We start from the raw sequence: 18,350 nt of genomic DNA, 5'->3' as shown, positions 1-18,350 counted from the left end.
ATACACCATTATCACCATGAGAATAACTTATGACACTTTGCATAACTTTCTATATAGTATTCTCATAGCGGGTCAATCCGGTATAAATATTACTCTTAATATTCATACCTATGTTTAAGACTTGATAACTCTTTATCCATGATCCATGAGATGTGATCATCATTCTACAAACATAATAGTCTTAATGCTTTAATGTTGTCCCACTTCACAATAAAGCTCGACTACGGATACTTTAAGAATAGTGTCCTTATATTTAATGTACTCTCATGATTAAGTCACACTTAATACATTAAACGGACTATCTATTCCAGGGACTTTATTAATCAAACATAATAAAGAAAAAGCCTTTTATTATTAATAAATAATTCGATACAAGTACCAAAAGTATTGGCCTCTAGGGCTTACACCAACAAAGGATTGGCATGAGATGCTCTCATTAAAAAGATTATTCAGAAGATGGTATCGTACATCCGTTCGCACTTCAACAGGGGCAACCCATTTCTCTCTTGTTTATGGTATGGAAGCAGTGCTCACCGTAGAGGTTGAGATTCCTTTATTACATGTGCTCATGGAAGCCAAGTTGACTAAGGCTAAATGGTGTCATACCAGGTTTGATCAGTTGAATTTAATTGAAGAGAAGAGATTGACTGCCATGTGTCATGGTCAGTTGTATCAACAAAGGATGAAGAAAGCTTTTGATAAGAAGGTCAGACCTCGTGTGTTCAGAGAAGGTGACCTTGTGCTCAAGAAGATTTTGACGTTTAAGCCAAATTCCAGAGGAAAATGGACTCCTAATTATGACGGCCCATATGTTGTTGTAACACCCCAAAATTTGCCCTCCTTATTCACGCATTCATTTTTAGGTCATTTAACATTAGATATATTGCATTTCATCATGTCAATCGGGATTAGCTCCAAGAAGCTTGAACATCATCCAGGACACTTTGTGGGTTCTATTTAGATGATCAGTCAACACAAGGGAAAAACTTGAGTTACTTCCAACAGGGGTCTATTCGTCAGTCAAAACGTTAATCTTGAAGGGGCAAAGGTTTGTTCATGAGCTGTCATGCTCGCTAGGCGAAGCCCATGTGTTATGCAAAAAACAAAACAAAAAAAAACAAAAAAAACAAAAAATAAATAAATAAATATATATATATATATATATATATATATATATATATATATATATATATATATTAATTTAAATAAATAAATAAATAAATAAAAAATAAATAAATAAATAAATAAAAGAAAAAATCTCAGATTTGGACCTCTCTCATTTGAGCCCACAAAGCCATGAAAATCAAGTTATAAAAGAGGGAGAACAGACAGAAAAAGGGAGAGAAGCAAAACACTCTGAGGTTTCCTTGGAACAAAACCCTGGACAAAACCTGGAGAGAAACCTAGACAGAGAGAGTGAGAATTAATCTGCAGCAACCTCCAGGCAACTCTGAAAGGTTCATTTTGACTCACACACTTTCAGCTCAAGCAAACCCTAACATTGGTTTGCAAATCCAGCCGTGCCATTTGATTTCAACCGATCTCTCCAATCAGGTTTGCCCTTATTCCCATTACCTTTATGCTCTTAATTTGAATCATCTGAATGTATGAGGTATTATGGGTGAATTTGATACCCTTTTGATGCATGTGTTTGACTAGAGGTTTAGGCCTCCTACCCTTGGTTGCTTTTTGTGAGCTTTTTGTGAATTGAAAGGGCATGATTCATGTGGTTACATTTTGATTTGGGGGCAACTCTTGATTACCCTATTTTGTTTCTCTAACCTGTTTGTTGAGTTTTATTTTGTGAGGGCTCACATGACTCTTGCAGAGATGGCTTGCCTGGTGTTCCACTTTATTTGTGGGATACCACCTGGAGGTTTCATTCCGATTACCTGTACTGACTCACTTTCTTTGATGGTGTTAGCTTGGAAGGATCTCAGGGTTTCCTTGTTCCGTTAATTACTGTTACTTTGGATCTTTATCCGTGTGGTACTTTTACATTTTCCCGTATTTTTACCGCTTTCTTAGCTGGAAGACCTCGATAGGAGGCAATGTTTTGTGTGTTTACTTTATGCAGGTTCCTTCGTCTAGGATTTCCTTTTTGCATGAGCATCCCTAACCCTACCAACTCATTGATTTTTCTTCTCCTAAAAACACGTTAACTCCTTCTACTACAGGCGAGTAAGTCTCCAAAGGTCGAGCATCCGGTAGATTGCGTAGTAACGTCGTTCGTCCAAAACCCAATCCATAACCCCGTAGTTAGCCGAACTACGGCTTGCTCTGATTCTCATTCCAGATGAGATACGTAGGCATAAGACGCGATGTCTTAGCGAGCACAATTACCCTTAACCCCTAGGTAGCCGAGCTACGAAGACTCTGATTCTCATATTCAGATGAGATACGTATGCAGTGGATGCGACATCCGCGCGAGTCATTTTCTTTTGACCCCCTTTTTTTTAGTAAATAACACATTAGATAAACCCACACCCTTTAGACAAGAACTACAAAAGTGGATCCCGTAGAGTACTACGGATGCGTAGGGGTGCTAATACCTTCCCCTCGCATAATCGACTCCCGAACCCAAGATTTGGTTGCGAGACCCTGTCTTGTCCTTTCCTTTTTCCAAATTTACTTCGAGCGTTTCCTTTCCCTCCTTTGGGATAAATAACGCACGGTGGCGACTCTCCTGTCTTTCTTCGCCGGTTGTTTTTTTTCGCATTCCATTTTTCAGGTTGCGACATCTGGCGACTCTGCTGGGGATCCGGTTTCCCTAAGCGAGTCCCTCCTAGCTTTTGTAGGTTGTTTGTTTATTGGGTGTTTATTCTTTTGTACAGTTATTTATCTTTCAGCATTTACCTACTTTATTGCATTGTGTACATATGACTGCCGTATCTGCTGGTTCTGTTTGTGAGATGAGTTCTATACCCGAACTCGAGTGCACTTAGGATAGGAGAATGACATAGTCTTGTTGACTTGTGTGGAGTTATTCCTTAGCAAGTTGACTTGCAAGCCCATTCACTTGGTGGAGGTCATGTTGGGATCAATAATGTCACACAAGTAAGTTGTGGTTAGACATTACTTTTTCCAATATAGACCTTAGAAGCCAAGGACCTTAGTTTACCAAACCCATCTTGGCCTATTCGTAGGACGTAGTGCGAAAGTCATTCAAGTGTAAGATTTGATACGATTGTTACGCGATACTACACTCATAAGAGTCTCTCTTGAGAATATTTTTGGAATACGAGTAGTCGTTCCTCCGATAATATCCGAAAGATGGGATTATGACTATGGGAACCTTTTGTAGAACATGTTTGGCAGGTTTAAACCTTAGTACACTCCCTTTGGGTGGTTCTTAACCTAAACTCCATACTCGTGACTTGCAACAAACCCTTGATCCATGGTTGATCCGTTCAGGCAGTGCAACCTGACAGATGTTCAAGCGGATCCAGCAATTCTGATTGACATTGTAGCACCTCAAATTTGCACCTATCATTGTACATACATTCTCATGTTAGGTCATAGCATAACATGGTCCACTGCATAGCATTGCATTGTCCCATTTGCCTCAAGTGCAAGCCAATCAAGAGAATTAGGTCAAACTGGTCAGGAGATCAGTCAGTCAAGCAAGCAAGTGCATTTCTCAAGGAGCCAAGGCCCTAGGGTTGGTACAACATGTTCACATGACTTGGGGATCCATTTGAAGTGTTTTGGTCAAGGATTGGATGTTCAGAAGTCATCAGTCAATGCACAATCAGTCAGAAACCCTAAAAGTCAACTGTTGGTCAACTGTCCATTTAATCAGTGATTTGATGATGGGATTTGGTTTGAGAGAGCTTATTCATGTCCATATAGTCCTCATATATCATGTAAAACACCATCATGGAAGAATTTGAAGCCAGATCAGAAATTTCCAAAAATGGAAACTGGACCTGTAACTGAAACTTACCAAAAATGGAAAGTCTTGATCCTCAAACTTACATCATGATACAAGCTTCAAATGAATTTTTGCCCAACATGAAAGTTGAAGATCTTGTTCTCCCATTTCCAAAAAGTCCAAGAACACTCAATTCCCATGTATGGTTGGCAAGTTATGATCAATTCATTTTCAAAAATTCTTGAACTTCAAAAGGCCATATCTCTCAAACCATTTGGCCAATTTGGGTGGGGTTTTTTCCCACAAGTCACATTTGATCCCCTCTTTCCAAAAATGTAACTTTCATGTACCAAAACTTCACCAATCAAAATGGCATTTTTGGACTTGCATGAATTGTTTTCAAGTGTGGTACAAAAGTGAATTTGTGAGATAATCATTTCCAACCATTTCTACCAATCAAACATGTTCTGAAAATGCATTTGTGACATGAACCAAGTCATTTTTATGCAGTACATATAGCCATTCCCAAGTTGCTTGAAAATTGGACAAAAGTACACTTTTTCATCAACTCTATCCCACATTTCCATGGACTTGGATTCAGTACCACAAAAAACAGCAGAGGTACATCATTTTTTCTGCAAAATGAAACCCCTAGCAGCAGCCATCTAACCACAGAAAACTCTCATTCTCTCCCAATTTCCATTTTGACATCTTGCAAATTTCTGACCAAAATTCTCAAAGAACCACGAGCAGCCTTGTTGATTCATCATCTGGCAACTATTTGGAAGCCCTTTTTAACACTTTTTCTCAACTGTAAAGCCCCTCCATTACCGTTTCATCCAAGCTCTCATTAATGGCAGCTCAAGTTCTGGACCATCCCAAGCTTTCCTAGGCCAAGTTTCTTTCACCATTCACCTTGTTGAAGTTAGTTGAGCACCTGTTTCGAAGAAGAATAGCCAAACAACACCAGAATCTCCACTGCTTTTCATTTTTGGTAAATTTTCGATTCTCCCTATTTGTAAAACCATGCTGTGCAATGTATAGATCCTTTTACCCTGATCATTATGAGCTTTGAATGGTAGAAATTGGTTAAGTATTTAGCAAGATATTTGGAAATGAAGTTTGGTGTTCATATGAATTTTTGCTCGATTCTCTCTCAATAGCTTGTTTCCATGAAAATGAGGTGTGGATTTGTCATGTATGAGGTTTGATGGTTCTATTAGTATGCTCATTATTCATTTCTGGAAGTTTTTTTTCTTGAGCAAGTTTTGATGTTGGAATTTCTTTGGTTCGATTCATGCTTATTGTTGTGTATTAATGGAAATTATTGATGGATTCTTGCTTGCCATGCCATGCTGAACATTTGTGTATATTTAATTTTGGTTTCTGGAAAAATTTTGAGAAAACACGAATTGGGGATGATGAACCTTCATCTTGCTGCATGAAACCCTAGCTCCATGAATGCCTTGCCCAAAACTTGTATTTTGAACGTATGAATGTTCACTGTTGCGCCATGCACCAATCAAATTATTTCCCTGGCTGCCCCAAAACGACACCGTTTGAATTAGTGAATCACAATATTACGCTTTTGCCATCCGGTCTTTTAATTATTCCAATTTATTTCATTTTCATTTCAACAATTATTTCATTTGATCATCAATCTTGCAAAATTCATAACTTGTTCATTTCAATTCCAAATTTCATGGGAATTTTTGCATCATCTTCATCATGATCCCTAGTTTTTTATCATTATTTTTCCAGATTTTTTTGATCAGTGAATTTTAAATGGCACTAGGGTTTGTAACATGTGACCAAATATTGTACATCTTGCCAAATCTATTGTGAAATTGTGATGCTTTGTCCATGTGATCTGAAATTTTTTATGCTTAATCTACACTCATCCATGTTTATTTTGATGTAAAGATCATGATTTTATCTTATGTGGTTTGAGAGTTGTGATTTTTTGAAGTAGGGTGTGACAACTTGTGTCACACCATGGATGTTCAACTTCCTGATTTTTGATGACATGTTTCCTGACCTCCAATTGATGTGAAATTTTGCATGAACCTTCTCTCATATGTCTAGTTTATGTGTGAATTTTATTGGATTTAATTATGTCATTTCTTAATTGTTTGGGATTTTTGTCCCCTGTTTGGTCTTATGTTGACTTTTTGTGACACTTGTTCCCATTTCATTGGTGAAATTCTCATACTTTATTAGATGGACATGAAATTTTACATGAGATAACTAGACATCCTAATCTTTGCCATGGTTTTAGTCCTATTCATTTATCATGCACCATTTCTGATTTATGATTTTTCTAAGTTGATGCATGTTTGGTTGACTTCCTTAAGCATGTTCAAAATTGCTTTGACTTTCTGATTTTTATTGACTGCCTTCCACTTGTCCAAATGAGATGAAATTTGACACGCTTACCTTGATGTGGGTTGTGATTGGTCATGATTTATTTGGTGATTTTTGGAAATGTTTGAGATTACTTTTGATGCAAGTCTTGCTGTTGACTCCTATGAGCTTCTAAATGCCATGCCTTGACCTAAATTGTTCATGAAATGATGATGATGCATGATATAAACATGAAACCAATTGGGTTTGCTTCTTGATTGTTTGAACATGATTTTGGATGCTTGCCCTTTGCTGTTTTGACTTTTTCATTCTCTTTTGACCCTAGGCTTGCCCTAGTGGTCCTGTTACTCACCTTTGAGCTCATGTTTTCAGGATGACCAACAAATGACCAATGAGACCACTTCTTTTTGATTGAGCTTGCTTAAATACCATGACTAACATGTTTTGTTTTGTAGGTTGCTTGGCTCACATGCCTAGAGCCTTGTGCCTTGCACATTCACTTGCTTCTGATTAACTGTTGATGTCTGTTTCTTTTTGCTTTGTTTGAAGTTGTATACTAATGTCTGCTTGACTATTTCAGGTGCTTTTAGTTGCTCAGTTCCTTGTGAACTTTTGCTTTGCTTTGCTTGTATAAGCAATTTGCATTGAGGTATACTTCTAATCTTCATGTAGTCTGGAAGACCTGGCCTGTTACTTGGCCAGGCAACTGTCTGAAGTCCTCCTTAAGAGGCCATGTTTGTGTATGTTTAATTTTGTCCTTGCATAGAGTCAAAGTCCTCCTAAGTGAAGAGGCAATTGGCAAAACCCAAGGGATATGCAACCTATCCCCTGCTATTCTGTGTGTCATCTGCTTTGCACACACCACTGTGTTGATGCATTGCAGATACAAACCCAAGATCTTGTACAATTGTACAGTTGAGTCAGTTTTAAATGTGTAGAAGGGTTCCCACTTTCTGAACCCACACATTCTTGTCTTGAGCTCTCCCAGGCCAGGGATAAGAGCTGTGAAGTCTTATCTTCACTCACCTTTCATCTGCTTCACCTTAGCCCCTCAATGGCAAGGTTAAGAGCAACATCTACCCAGTTCCAGAGGTTTGTTTGTTGAGGTTGATATGACCCCTCGACTAAAACCTAACCCTTGTTTGAGCCACTTGCTTGTGTATAGTGTGTGCTATCTGTGCTTGTATGTTTGTTTGACTTGCTTCCTGTGCAAGTTAGGGTTAGTTTAGACTTGCTTCCTGTGCAAGTTAGGTTTTGCTTGGCTTGCTCCCTGTGCAAGTTAAGTGTGTGTGTGGCTTGCTCCCTGTGCAAGTCATGACTAGGATAGGCTGGCTCCCTGTGCCAGTTAGCTAGAAACCTTAACTTAGGGATGATTTGCATGATAACATCTAGGCTCGAGTCGTAGTCTCCCTAGTTGTGTCTCCCTCTGTTATCTGGTTAGGCTAGTCCCTTTTTCCCTCCGTAGGGGAACTACGTCGCCCTGATCCTCATACCAGATGAGGTACGTAGGCAGGAGATGAGCAGATCTCTCCGGGCGCCTGTGTCTTTGTTTTGTCTTGTTGTGTGCTTGCAAGCTGATGTAAGTCCATCGAGTGGCATTTGGGTTCCAGTGTGCGTGTGTTTGGTTCGGATGCTGATGTAAGTCCAGTGATTGGCATTCAGGCTCCACGTTTGCCTTTGCCTGTGTTTGTTTGTGTGCGTGTCAGCCGAGTTACGAATGCTCTGATTCTTCTCTCGTTCGAGGAGATACGTATGCATAAGGTGCGATACCTTAGCGAGCATGTGTCGTTTCCCCAGTCCGAACTACTTCGACTCTGATGTCTATGCCTGATAGACTAAGTAGGCCCAGGATGCGATATCCTGCCGAGTCAGTTTCAGTCAGTTTCTTTTGTCTCTTTCAGCCAGTGTGTGTGTGTGTGTGTGAGCAGTGTTTTAGCAACCATTTTCCTTTCTATTGTGCGTGGATCCCGTCGAGTACGACGGATGCGTAGGGGTGCTAATACCTTCTCTTCGCATAACCGACTCCCGAACCCATCCTCTTTGGTCGCGAGACCATGTTCTTTCCAGGTTTACTCTGAGCGTTTCCTTTCCCTCTTTTGGGATAAATAACGCACGGTGGCGGCTCTGTTGTTCTTCTTTTCCCGCCGGTTTTTCGCGTGATGCGACAGCTGGCGACTCTGCTGGGGAAAAAGAAGTTGACCTGTGCTGGTCCGTCTTCCCTAAGCGAGTCTCTCCTAGCGCTCTCTAGGTTAGGGCTTTGGTTGCTTTGTGCTGTTATTTATTGCATTCATTTGTATATATTTGCATTTATTGTTTGCATTCATGTTTGCACTTATGTTTGCATTTCTTCATCTGTTCACCTGGCTGGTTGTCTGTTTCTCTCTGTTGGGGTGGGAGTTACATGAGGTAAAAGGCCCAATACCTAGGCCATGAGTGAAATCTAGGATACTTAGGAATAGAGTGATTCATGGGAAGCGGGTGGTATTGCGCCACTTAGCGGAACATTGATATCACGAGCAGTTCAGACCCTGGTGGGATATTATCGTTACATACTTCGGGTGTGTATATGATGATGTTCTGCGAAAGGTTATTTATGCTGCGTTTCTCTCGACCTTACCCTGGCATAGATGACACCCGTGAGTGGGGAGGGGATGATCATTATTACAGGTACAGGTACTTGTTGGTGACTTGTTGGTGACTTGTTGGTGACTTGTGATCCTGTTGGTGACTATTGGTTCAGAATTTTGGGGTCTCAGATGACTTTGGGTTTCAGATGAATATGTGGTTCCGAGTTCAAGCCGAAGCTTTGATCCTGTGTTCTGAGAGACACAGCCAACCAGTCGTGTCTGCATCATTTGCATCATAGCATATTTATTTTTCAAAAGAAACGCAAAAAAAAAGATACAAAAAAAAAGAGAAAAGGAAAGAAAGAAAAAAAACTAATCCCTGCATGCATATCATTTCTCAGGTACATTCCAGAGCTTGTTCACTGATAGAGATGGCAACAGTCCCAGAGTTGAAGCGGAAGACTTGTTCCTACAGCTTTCACCGTGAACCTTTGACGTCTCTGATTGAGTTGAGCAACCTTATGACCAGTGGTAACCAGAAGGGGTTTGTTGACCAGTATGGAGATATTCTGACCCTGTTGAAGATGGTAGTCGATCCGGTGCCGTTGCAGACTCTTCTACAGTTCTACGACCCAGAGCTTCATTGTTTCACCTTTCAAGATTATCAGTTGGCACCTACTCTCGAGGAGTACTCCATTCTGCTGAGTGTCCCGGTCCGGTATCAGGTTCCTTTCTTGGATGTGCCCAAGGAGGTTGATTTCAGAGTTGTTGCCAGAGCTCTCCATTTGGGTATCAAGGAAGTCAGTGATAGTTGGAAGTCCAGTGGGGATGTTGTAGGATTGCCTTTGAAGTTTCTGTTGAGGGTAGCTAGAAAAGAAGCAGAGAAGGGAAGTTGGGAAGCCTTTCATGCTCAGTTGGCCGTCATGATCTATGGGATCGTCCTGTTTCCGAGTATGCCCAATTTTGTTGACTATGCTGCAGTCAGTATTTTCATCGGAGGAAATCCAGTTCCTACTCTATTAGCTGACACTTACTATGCTATTCACAGTAGGCATGGTAAGGGTGGGGCTATCAGGTGTTATCTCCCGCTTTTGCTCAGATGGTTCTTGTCTCTCCTGCCAGTCAGTGGACCTTTTGTGGATGCTCAGAGCACGCATAAGTGGACTCAGAGGGTTATGTCTCTTACCTCCTATGATATCAGGTGGCAATCTTACCGGATGGATGTGCGTAACGTCATTATGAGCTGTGGAGGATTCCGTAATGTGTCACTCGTAGGGACTAGGGGTTGCATCAATTACAACCCGGTTCTTTCTCTCCGCCAGTTGGGGTTTGTGATGAAGGGAAGACCACTTGAGGCTGAGGTAGCAGAAAGTGTGTATTTTGAGAAGCAGAGTGACCCGGCCAGATTGGAGCAGATAGGGAGAGCTTGGAAGTCTATTGGTGTGAAGGATGGATCTGTCTTAGGGAAGAAGTTTGCCGTTGCTATGCCTGATTACACTGATTGGGTCAAGGAGAGAGTAGAAAATTTGTTGTTACCCTACGATAGGATGGAGCCGTTGCAGGAGCAACCACCTTTGATCCTTGCTGAGAGTGTGCCTGCGGAGCACTACAAGCAAGCCCTGATGGAGAATCGCCGTTTGAGAGAGAAGGAGCAAGATACCCAGATGGAGTTGTACAAAGCCAAAGCTGATAGGTTGAATTTGGCTCATCAACTCAGAGGAGTGCGAGGAAAAGATGCTAGCAGACTGAGAAGCAAGAAGAGATCCTACGAGGAGATGGAGAGCATGTTAGATGCAGAACACCGGGAGTGCTTGAGGTTGCAGAGGGTTGAGGCCAGCTATCAGAAGAAGATCAGAGACTTGGAGAAGCAACTCAGAGATAAAGACATCCAGTTGAAGAAGGAAGTAGACTTGAGACAGGCATCAGAGAACCACCTTGGAGGAGAAGTGGTAGAGCTTAGACGACAACTGAAGGAGAAGATCACTCTTTTGCCAGAGTGTTCAGAATGTGACCTGTTGATAGACCAGTGTCAGTACTTGAAGACTCTCATTCCGGGAGGCCGTTTGTCTTAGCTTGTATCTTTGATATGTATGTTGAGAATCACCTCCAGGCTTGTTGGATGGGATTCATTGTTGTACTCCGATTGTTTGGATTTTCTTTGTCGACTTTGTTGTATGATCCTGTTACTCATATAGATGAAGTTATTGGTTTCACCTTGTACTCATCACTCTTGTGTATGTTGTTTCTGTGCTTCTATGTTGTTCTTGCTGCAGGTTGCCATCTTTTGAGGATGACTCAGGCTCTTTGATTGCCTGAGGAATGAACATATCATGTGCATCATACGCATCATTAGCACCATACTCATATCATTTTGCATAGCAGGTGTTCTTGGTCGTGACTTCTCACTCTTGGTTCCTGTTCAGGCAGGATAGCTGATCAACGTTCGCACCGCTACTCAACAAGACTGAATCAACAGAGAGGTATGGATCAAGTTCAAGCTGAGTTGGCTGAGATGAAGGCTAACATGGCCCAGTTTATGAATATGATGCAAGGGGTTGCACAAGGTCAAGAAGAACTTCGAGCCATGGTTCAGAGACAAGAGGCTGCAATTCCACCGGTCAACCATGCTCCGCCAGAGGGAGGCCCGGTCAATGATAACAATGTTGCTGCTGCTGTACCCATCAACAACTATGCTGTAGGTGACGAGTTGGGGGGAATTCGAATCAACGGTCAACCTATTGCTCCAGATGCCGCTAATGCCAGAGCAGTCCGTGCCCCGGCCCGTAATCCTGTTCCGATTGTTGACAGACAAGAGGATATGTTCACTCTGATCAGTGAAGACGAAGACGTTCTGGGAAGGGTTGATGAGAGGGATCGTAAAGTTGAGGCCCTTGCTGAGAAGATCCGGGCTATGGAATGTCAGAATTCTCTCGGTTTTGATGTTACCAATATGGGGTTGGTGGAAGGTTTGAGAATCCCTTACAAGTTCAAAGCACCGTCCTTCGATAAATACAACGGTACTTCTTGCCCTCGCACCCATGTGCAGGCTTATTATCGAAAAATCTCTGCGTATACCGATGATGAAAAGATGTGGATGTATTTTTTCCAAGATAGTCTATCTGGGGCTTCTTTGGACTGGTACATGGAATTGAAGAGAGATTCTATCCGCTGTTGGAGGGATCTGGGTGAGGCCTTCTTGAGGCAATATAAACATAACATGGACATGGCACCGAGCCGGACTCAGCTGCAGAGTCTTTGTCAGAAATCCAATGAAAGCTTCAAGGAGTACGCCCAGAGGTGGCGTGAACTGGCTGCTAGAGTTCAACCCCCTATGCTGGAGAGGGAGTTGACAGATATGTTTATCGGTACTCTTCAAGGTGTGTTTATGGACCGGATGGGGAGCTGCCCATTCGGTAGTTTTTCTGATGTTGTCATTTGTGGAGAGAGGACTGAGAGCTTGATTAAAACTGGGAAGATCCAAGATGCTGGTTCCTCTTCTTCTAAGAAGCCATTTGCTGGGGCACCTCGTCGAAGAGAGGGTGAAACTAATGCTGTTCAATACCGCAGAGATCAGAACAGAAGTGAATACCGTCAAGTTACGGCAGTGACCATTCCGGCACCTCAACCTCGCCAACAACAACAACAAAGAGTTCAACAACCGCAACAACAACAACAGCAACGTCCGTATCAGCCCAGACAAAGGATGCCTGATCGACGTTTTGATTCGCTACCCATGTCGTACGCCGAACTGCTGCCCGAACTACTCAGGTTGGGGTTGGTTGAGTTGCGTACAATGGCTCCGCCTACAGTATTGCCTCCTGGGTACGACGCCAACGTCCGTTGTGACTTTCACTCTGGGGCACCAGGACATCATACTGAGAAGTGTCGGGCTCTCCAGCACAAGGTCCAAGATTTGATCGATGCCAAGGCGATCAACTTCGCTCCAGTGCCTAACGTCGTAAACAACCCTATGCCTCAGCATGGTGGGCATAGAGTGAACAATATTGAGGGGAAAGAAGCTGAAGATCTGGTTGTTAATGTTGATGATGTTCAGACTTCTCTGCTAGTTGTGAAGGGCCGTCTGCTGAATGGGGGTGTCTACTCGGGCTGTGATGAGGATTGTTTGGGCTGTGCAGAATCTGAGAATGGTTGCGACCAGTTAAGGGCCGGTATCCAGGGTATGATGGATGAGGGTTGTTTGCAATTCAGTAGGGCTGTAAAAGATCGTGGAACAGTGTCAACTATCACCATTTACTTTAAACCGTCTGAAGGACGTGGACAAAGGGTCGTTAGTGCACCTGCAACAAATGGTACCCCAGTTACCATTTCCGTGCCTGTAACCATCAGTGCTCCAACTACTATCGCCGCGTCTGGAAGAAGGGCTGTTGAGAATAGTAGAGCCGTGCCGTGGAAGTATGATAATGCTCACCGCAGTTACAGAAGGGCTGAAAGTCAGACGAGACCAGTGAATCAAACTCCAGTGACAATTGGTTTACCGAATAGAGTTCCTGCAACTGTTGGTCCGGCTGTGGATAATGTAGGGGGTCCAGGAGGTTTTACCAGAAGCGGTCGTCTGTTCGCACCGCAGCCTTTGAGGGACAATAATGCTGAGGCTCTCGCCAAAGCAAAGGGTAAGCAAGCTGTGGTTGAGGAAGAACCTGTCCAGAAGGAAGCGCCCGAGGGGACATTTGAGAAGGACGTGGAGGAGTTTATGAAGATAATCAAGAAGAGTGACTACAAGATTGTAGATCAGTTGAATCAAACCCCGTCCAAGATTTCTATACTTTCACTGTTGTTGTGCTCTGAGGCACACCGTAATGCCTTGCTGAAGATGTTGAATCTGGCTTACGTGCCTCAGGAGATTTCTGTCAATCAACTGGAGGGTGTGATGGCCAATGTGAGCACCAGGCATGGTGTAGGATTCACCAACCTGGACTTACCGCCTGAAGGGCGGAACCATAACAAAGCCTTGCACATCACCATGGAGTGCAAGGGGGCAGTGTTGTCTCACGTATTGGTAGACACCGGGTCGTCGCTGAATGTGTTGCCTAAGCAGATTCTGAAGAAGATTGATGTGGAAAGGTTTGTGCTTACTCCCAGTGACCTGATCGTTCGTGCTTTCGACGGATCCAAACGTTCTGTGTGTGGGGAAGTTACCTTGCCTGTGAAGATAGGTCCTGAGGTATTCGATATCATCTTCTATGTTATGGACATCCAGCCCGCCTATAGTTGTTTATTGGGGCGTCCATGGATTCATGCAGCAGGGGCAGTCTCGTCGACTCTCCATCAAAAACTCAAGTATGTCTGGAACGGTCAGATTGTGACTGTGTGCGGTGAAGAAGAGATTCTGGTGAGTCATCTATCCTCGTTCAAATATGTTGAGGTGGATGGCGAGATCCACGAAACCTTATGCCAGGCGTTTGAGACTGTGGCTCTTGAGAAAGTGGCGTACGCTGAGCAGAGGAAGCCAGGTGCTTCAATTACTTCTTACAAGCAGGCTAAGGAGGTTGTTGATTCTGGCAAAGCTGAAGGCTGGGGCAAGATGGTGGATTTGCCTGTCAAAGAAGACAAATTTGGCGTTGGTTACGAGCCTCTCCAAGCAGAGCAGAATGGTCAAGCGGGTCCGAGTACCTTTACCAGCGCTGGGCTGATGAATCATGGCGACGTCTCTGCAACCGGTAGTGAAGACTGTGACAGTGATTGTGATTTGGACAACTGGGTTCGCCCGTGTGCACCAGGGGGGTCTATCAACAACTGGACGGCTGAAGAAGTGGTTCAAGTTACTCTTCTGACAGAGTAATTTTCTGTTGTTTTGTCATTTTGCATGAAAATCCTACGATCTGCCCAAGGCGTAGTGATTCATTGTAGGGCCTCATCATGTTTTAATGATTATCATTAATGAAGGACATTTTTTGAAATCAAACTTTGTGATCCCTGTCTTTCTATTTTTTGTTTTCATCTTTTTTCAAAAACAATAAAAATGGCAATGTTTTTGTTTTTTGTGACTTTATTGAACTCTTTTTCTAAAACAAAGCATTAAACATGCAGAAGCGATCTTATGGCATTCACTATGAACAGTTCTGTTATGGCTCAGTATGATTTCGACAATCCCATCTACCAAGCTGAAGAGGAGAGTGAGGAAGACTGTGAACTTCCTGCAGAATTGGTCAGATTGCTGAAGCAGGAGGAAAGGGTCATCCAACCTCATCAGGAGGAGTTGGAGGTTGTTAATTTGGGTACTGAGGACGCCAAAAGAGAAATCAAGATTGGGGCTGCTTTAGAGGACTCTGTCAAGAGGAGGCTGATTGAGATGCTGAGAGAATATGTGGAGATATTCGCCTGGTCATATCAAGATATGCCTGGGTTGGATACAGACATTGTGGTGCACCGATTACCTCTTAGAGAAGGATGTCCTTCGGTCAAGCAGAAGCTTCGTAGAACGAGTCCCTAATGGCAACTAAGATCAAGGAAGAGGTTCAGAAGCAGTGGGATGCAGGTTTTTTTGGCTGTTACAAGTTATCCCCCATGGGTGGCCAACATCGTTCCTGTGCCGAAGAAGGATGGCAAAGTCAGAATGTGTGTCGATTACCGGGATTTGAATAGAGCGAGTCCGAAAGATGATTTCCCATTACCTCACATTGATGTATTGGTTGATAATACGGCTCAATCCTCGGTATTCTCTTTCATGGATGGTTTCTCCGGATATAATCAGATCAAGATGGCGCCAGAGGACATGGAAAAGACGACATTCATTACACCTTGGGGCACGTTCTGCTATAAGGTGATGCCATTTGGGCTAAAGAATGCTGGTGCTACCTATCAGAGGGCAATGACGACTCTCTTTCATGACATGATGCACAAAGAAATTGAAGTGTACGTAGATGATATGATTGTGAAGTCGCAGACAGAAGAGGAGCACCTAGTTAATTTGCAGAAGCTGTTTGACCGGTTGAGAAAGTTCAAGCTGAGGTTGAATCCGAACAAGTGTACATTTGGGGTGAGATCAGGGAAGCTTTTAGGCTTCATTGTCAGTGAGAAAGGGATTGAGGTTGATCCAGCAAAAGTCAAAGCTATTCAAGAGATGCCTGAACCGAAAACGGAGAAGCAAGTCCGTGGGTTTTTGGGGAGGTTGAACTACATTGCAAGGTTCATATCTCACCTAACTGCCACGTGTGAACCAATTTTCAAATTGCTAAGAAAGAATCAAGCGATCAAGTGGAATGATGATTGTCAGAAAGCTTTTGACAAGATTAAGGAGTATTTACAGAAACCTCCAATCCTTATACCTCCAGTCCCGGGGAGACCTCTGATAATGTACCTGTCAGTGACTGAGAACTCGATGGGGTGTGTATTGGGACAGCATGACGAGTCTGGTCGAAAAGAGCATGCCATATACTACCTTAGCAAAAAGTTTACCGACTGTGAAACAAGATATTCACTGCTCGAGAAAACTTGCTGTGCTTTGGCCTGGGCTGCTCGCCGACTGAGGCAGTATATGTTGAACCATACTACCTTATTGATTTCTAAGATGGATCCAGTGAAGTACATCTTTGAGAAACCATCTCTCACCGGACGCGTTGCTCGTTGGCAGATGATTCTAACAGAATATGATATTCAGTACACGTCACAAAAGGCCATCAAAGGTAGTATTCTGTCAGACTACCTCGCCGAGCAACCGATTGAAGATTATCAGCCTATGATGTTTGAATTCCCTGATGAAGACATCATGTATCTTAAGATGAAAGATTGCGAAGAGCCTCTTGTCGAGGAAGGACCGGATCCGGATGACAAGTGGACACTGATGTTTGATGGGGCTGTGAATATGAACGGTAACGGTGTTGGGGCAGTATTGATCAATCCTAAAGGTGCTCATATACCTTTTTCTGCCAGATTGACGTTTGACGTCACCAACAACGAAGCTGAGTATGAGGCTTGTATCATGGGGATAGAAGAAGCCATTGATCTGAGGATCAAAACTCTTGATATATTTGGAGATTCCGCTCTAGTGGTCAATCAAGTCAATGGAGATTGGAATACGAATCAGCCGCATTTGATTCCGTATAGAGATTACACCAGAAGAATACTGACGTTCTTCAAGAAGGTGAAGTTGTACCATGTCCCTCGGGATGAGAATCAGATGGCTGATGCTTTGGCAACTTTGTCGTCAATGATCAAAGTTCATTGGTGGAATCATGTGCCACATGTTGCGGTGAATCGACTTGAGAGGCCTGCGTATGTGTTTGCAGCCGAGTCTGTGGTGATTGATGAGAAGCCGTGGTATTATGACATCAAGAACTTCCTCAAGACTCAGGAGTATCCTGAAGGTGCGTCGAAGAATGACAAGAAAACCCTGAGAAGGCTAGCTGGAAGCTTCTATTTGAATCAGGATGATGTGCTGTATAAGAGAAACTTTGACATGGTCTTGCTCAGATGCGTGGACAGACCCGAGGCGGACATGTTAATGCAGGAAGTTCATGAAGGTTCCTTCGGTACTCATGCCGGCGGACATGCAATGGCTAAGAAATTGTTGAGAGCGGGTTATTACTGGATGACTATGGAATCCGATTGTTTCAAGTATGCTCGGAAGTGCCATAAGTGTCAAATTTATGCTGATAAGGTGCATGTACCACCAAGCCCTCTGAATGTCATGAATTCGCCTTGGCCGTTTGCCATGTGGGGCATTGATATGATTGGGAAGATTGAGCCCACTGCTTCGAATGGACATCGCTTCATTTTGGTAGCGATTGACTATTTCACCAAATGGGTGGAAGCAGCTTCCTATGCTAACGTTACCAAACAAGTAGTTACCCGGTTCATCAAGAAAGAAATCATATGTCGTTATGGAGTGCCTGAGAGAATCATCACTGACAATGGTTCGAATCTCAACAACAAGATGATGAAAGAGCTTTGTAAAGATTTCAAGATTGAACATCACAATTCTTCTCCTTACAGACCGAAGATGAATGGTGCTGTAGAAGCGGCGAACAAGAATATCAAGAAGATTGTGCAGAAGATGGTCGTTACGTACAAGGATTGGCATGAGATGCTGCCTTTCACTTTGCATGGGTACCGTACCTCAGTACGTACGTCGACCGGGGCAACCCCTTACTCCCTTGTGTATGGTATGGAAGCTGACCTACCTGTTGAAGTGGAGATTCCTTCTCTGAGAGTATTATTGGATGTCAAGCTGGACGAAGCCGAGTGGATTCGAACAAGGTTTAACGAGTTGAGCCTTATCGAAGAGAGACGGCTAGCAGCTGTATGCCATGGACAGTTGTATCAGCGAAGGATGAAGCGAGCCTTTGATCAGAAAGTGCGTCCTCGAAGCTATCAGATCGGTGATCTAGTTTTGAAGAGGATCCTCCCTCCCGGTACAGATAACAGGGGCAAGTGGACTCCTAATTATGAAGGTCCATATGTTGTGAAAAAGGTATTCTCCGGTGGAGCCTTGATGCTTACAACGATGGATGGTGAAGATTTTCCGTCTCCTGTTAACTCAGATGTAGTCGAAAAATACTTCGCATAAATTGACCCGCTAGACAAAA

This window comes from Lathyrus oleraceus, chromosome 3, assembly GCF_024323335.1.
Source record: "Lathyrus oleraceus cultivar Zhongwan6 chromosome 3, CAAS_Psat_ZW6_1.0, whole genome shotgun sequence".
Taxonomy (NCBI): domain Eukaryota; kingdom Viridiplantae; phylum Streptophyta; class Magnoliopsida; order Fabales; family Fabaceae; genus Lathyrus; species Lathyrus oleraceus.
Note: the sequence above shows the minus strand (reverse complement) of the source record.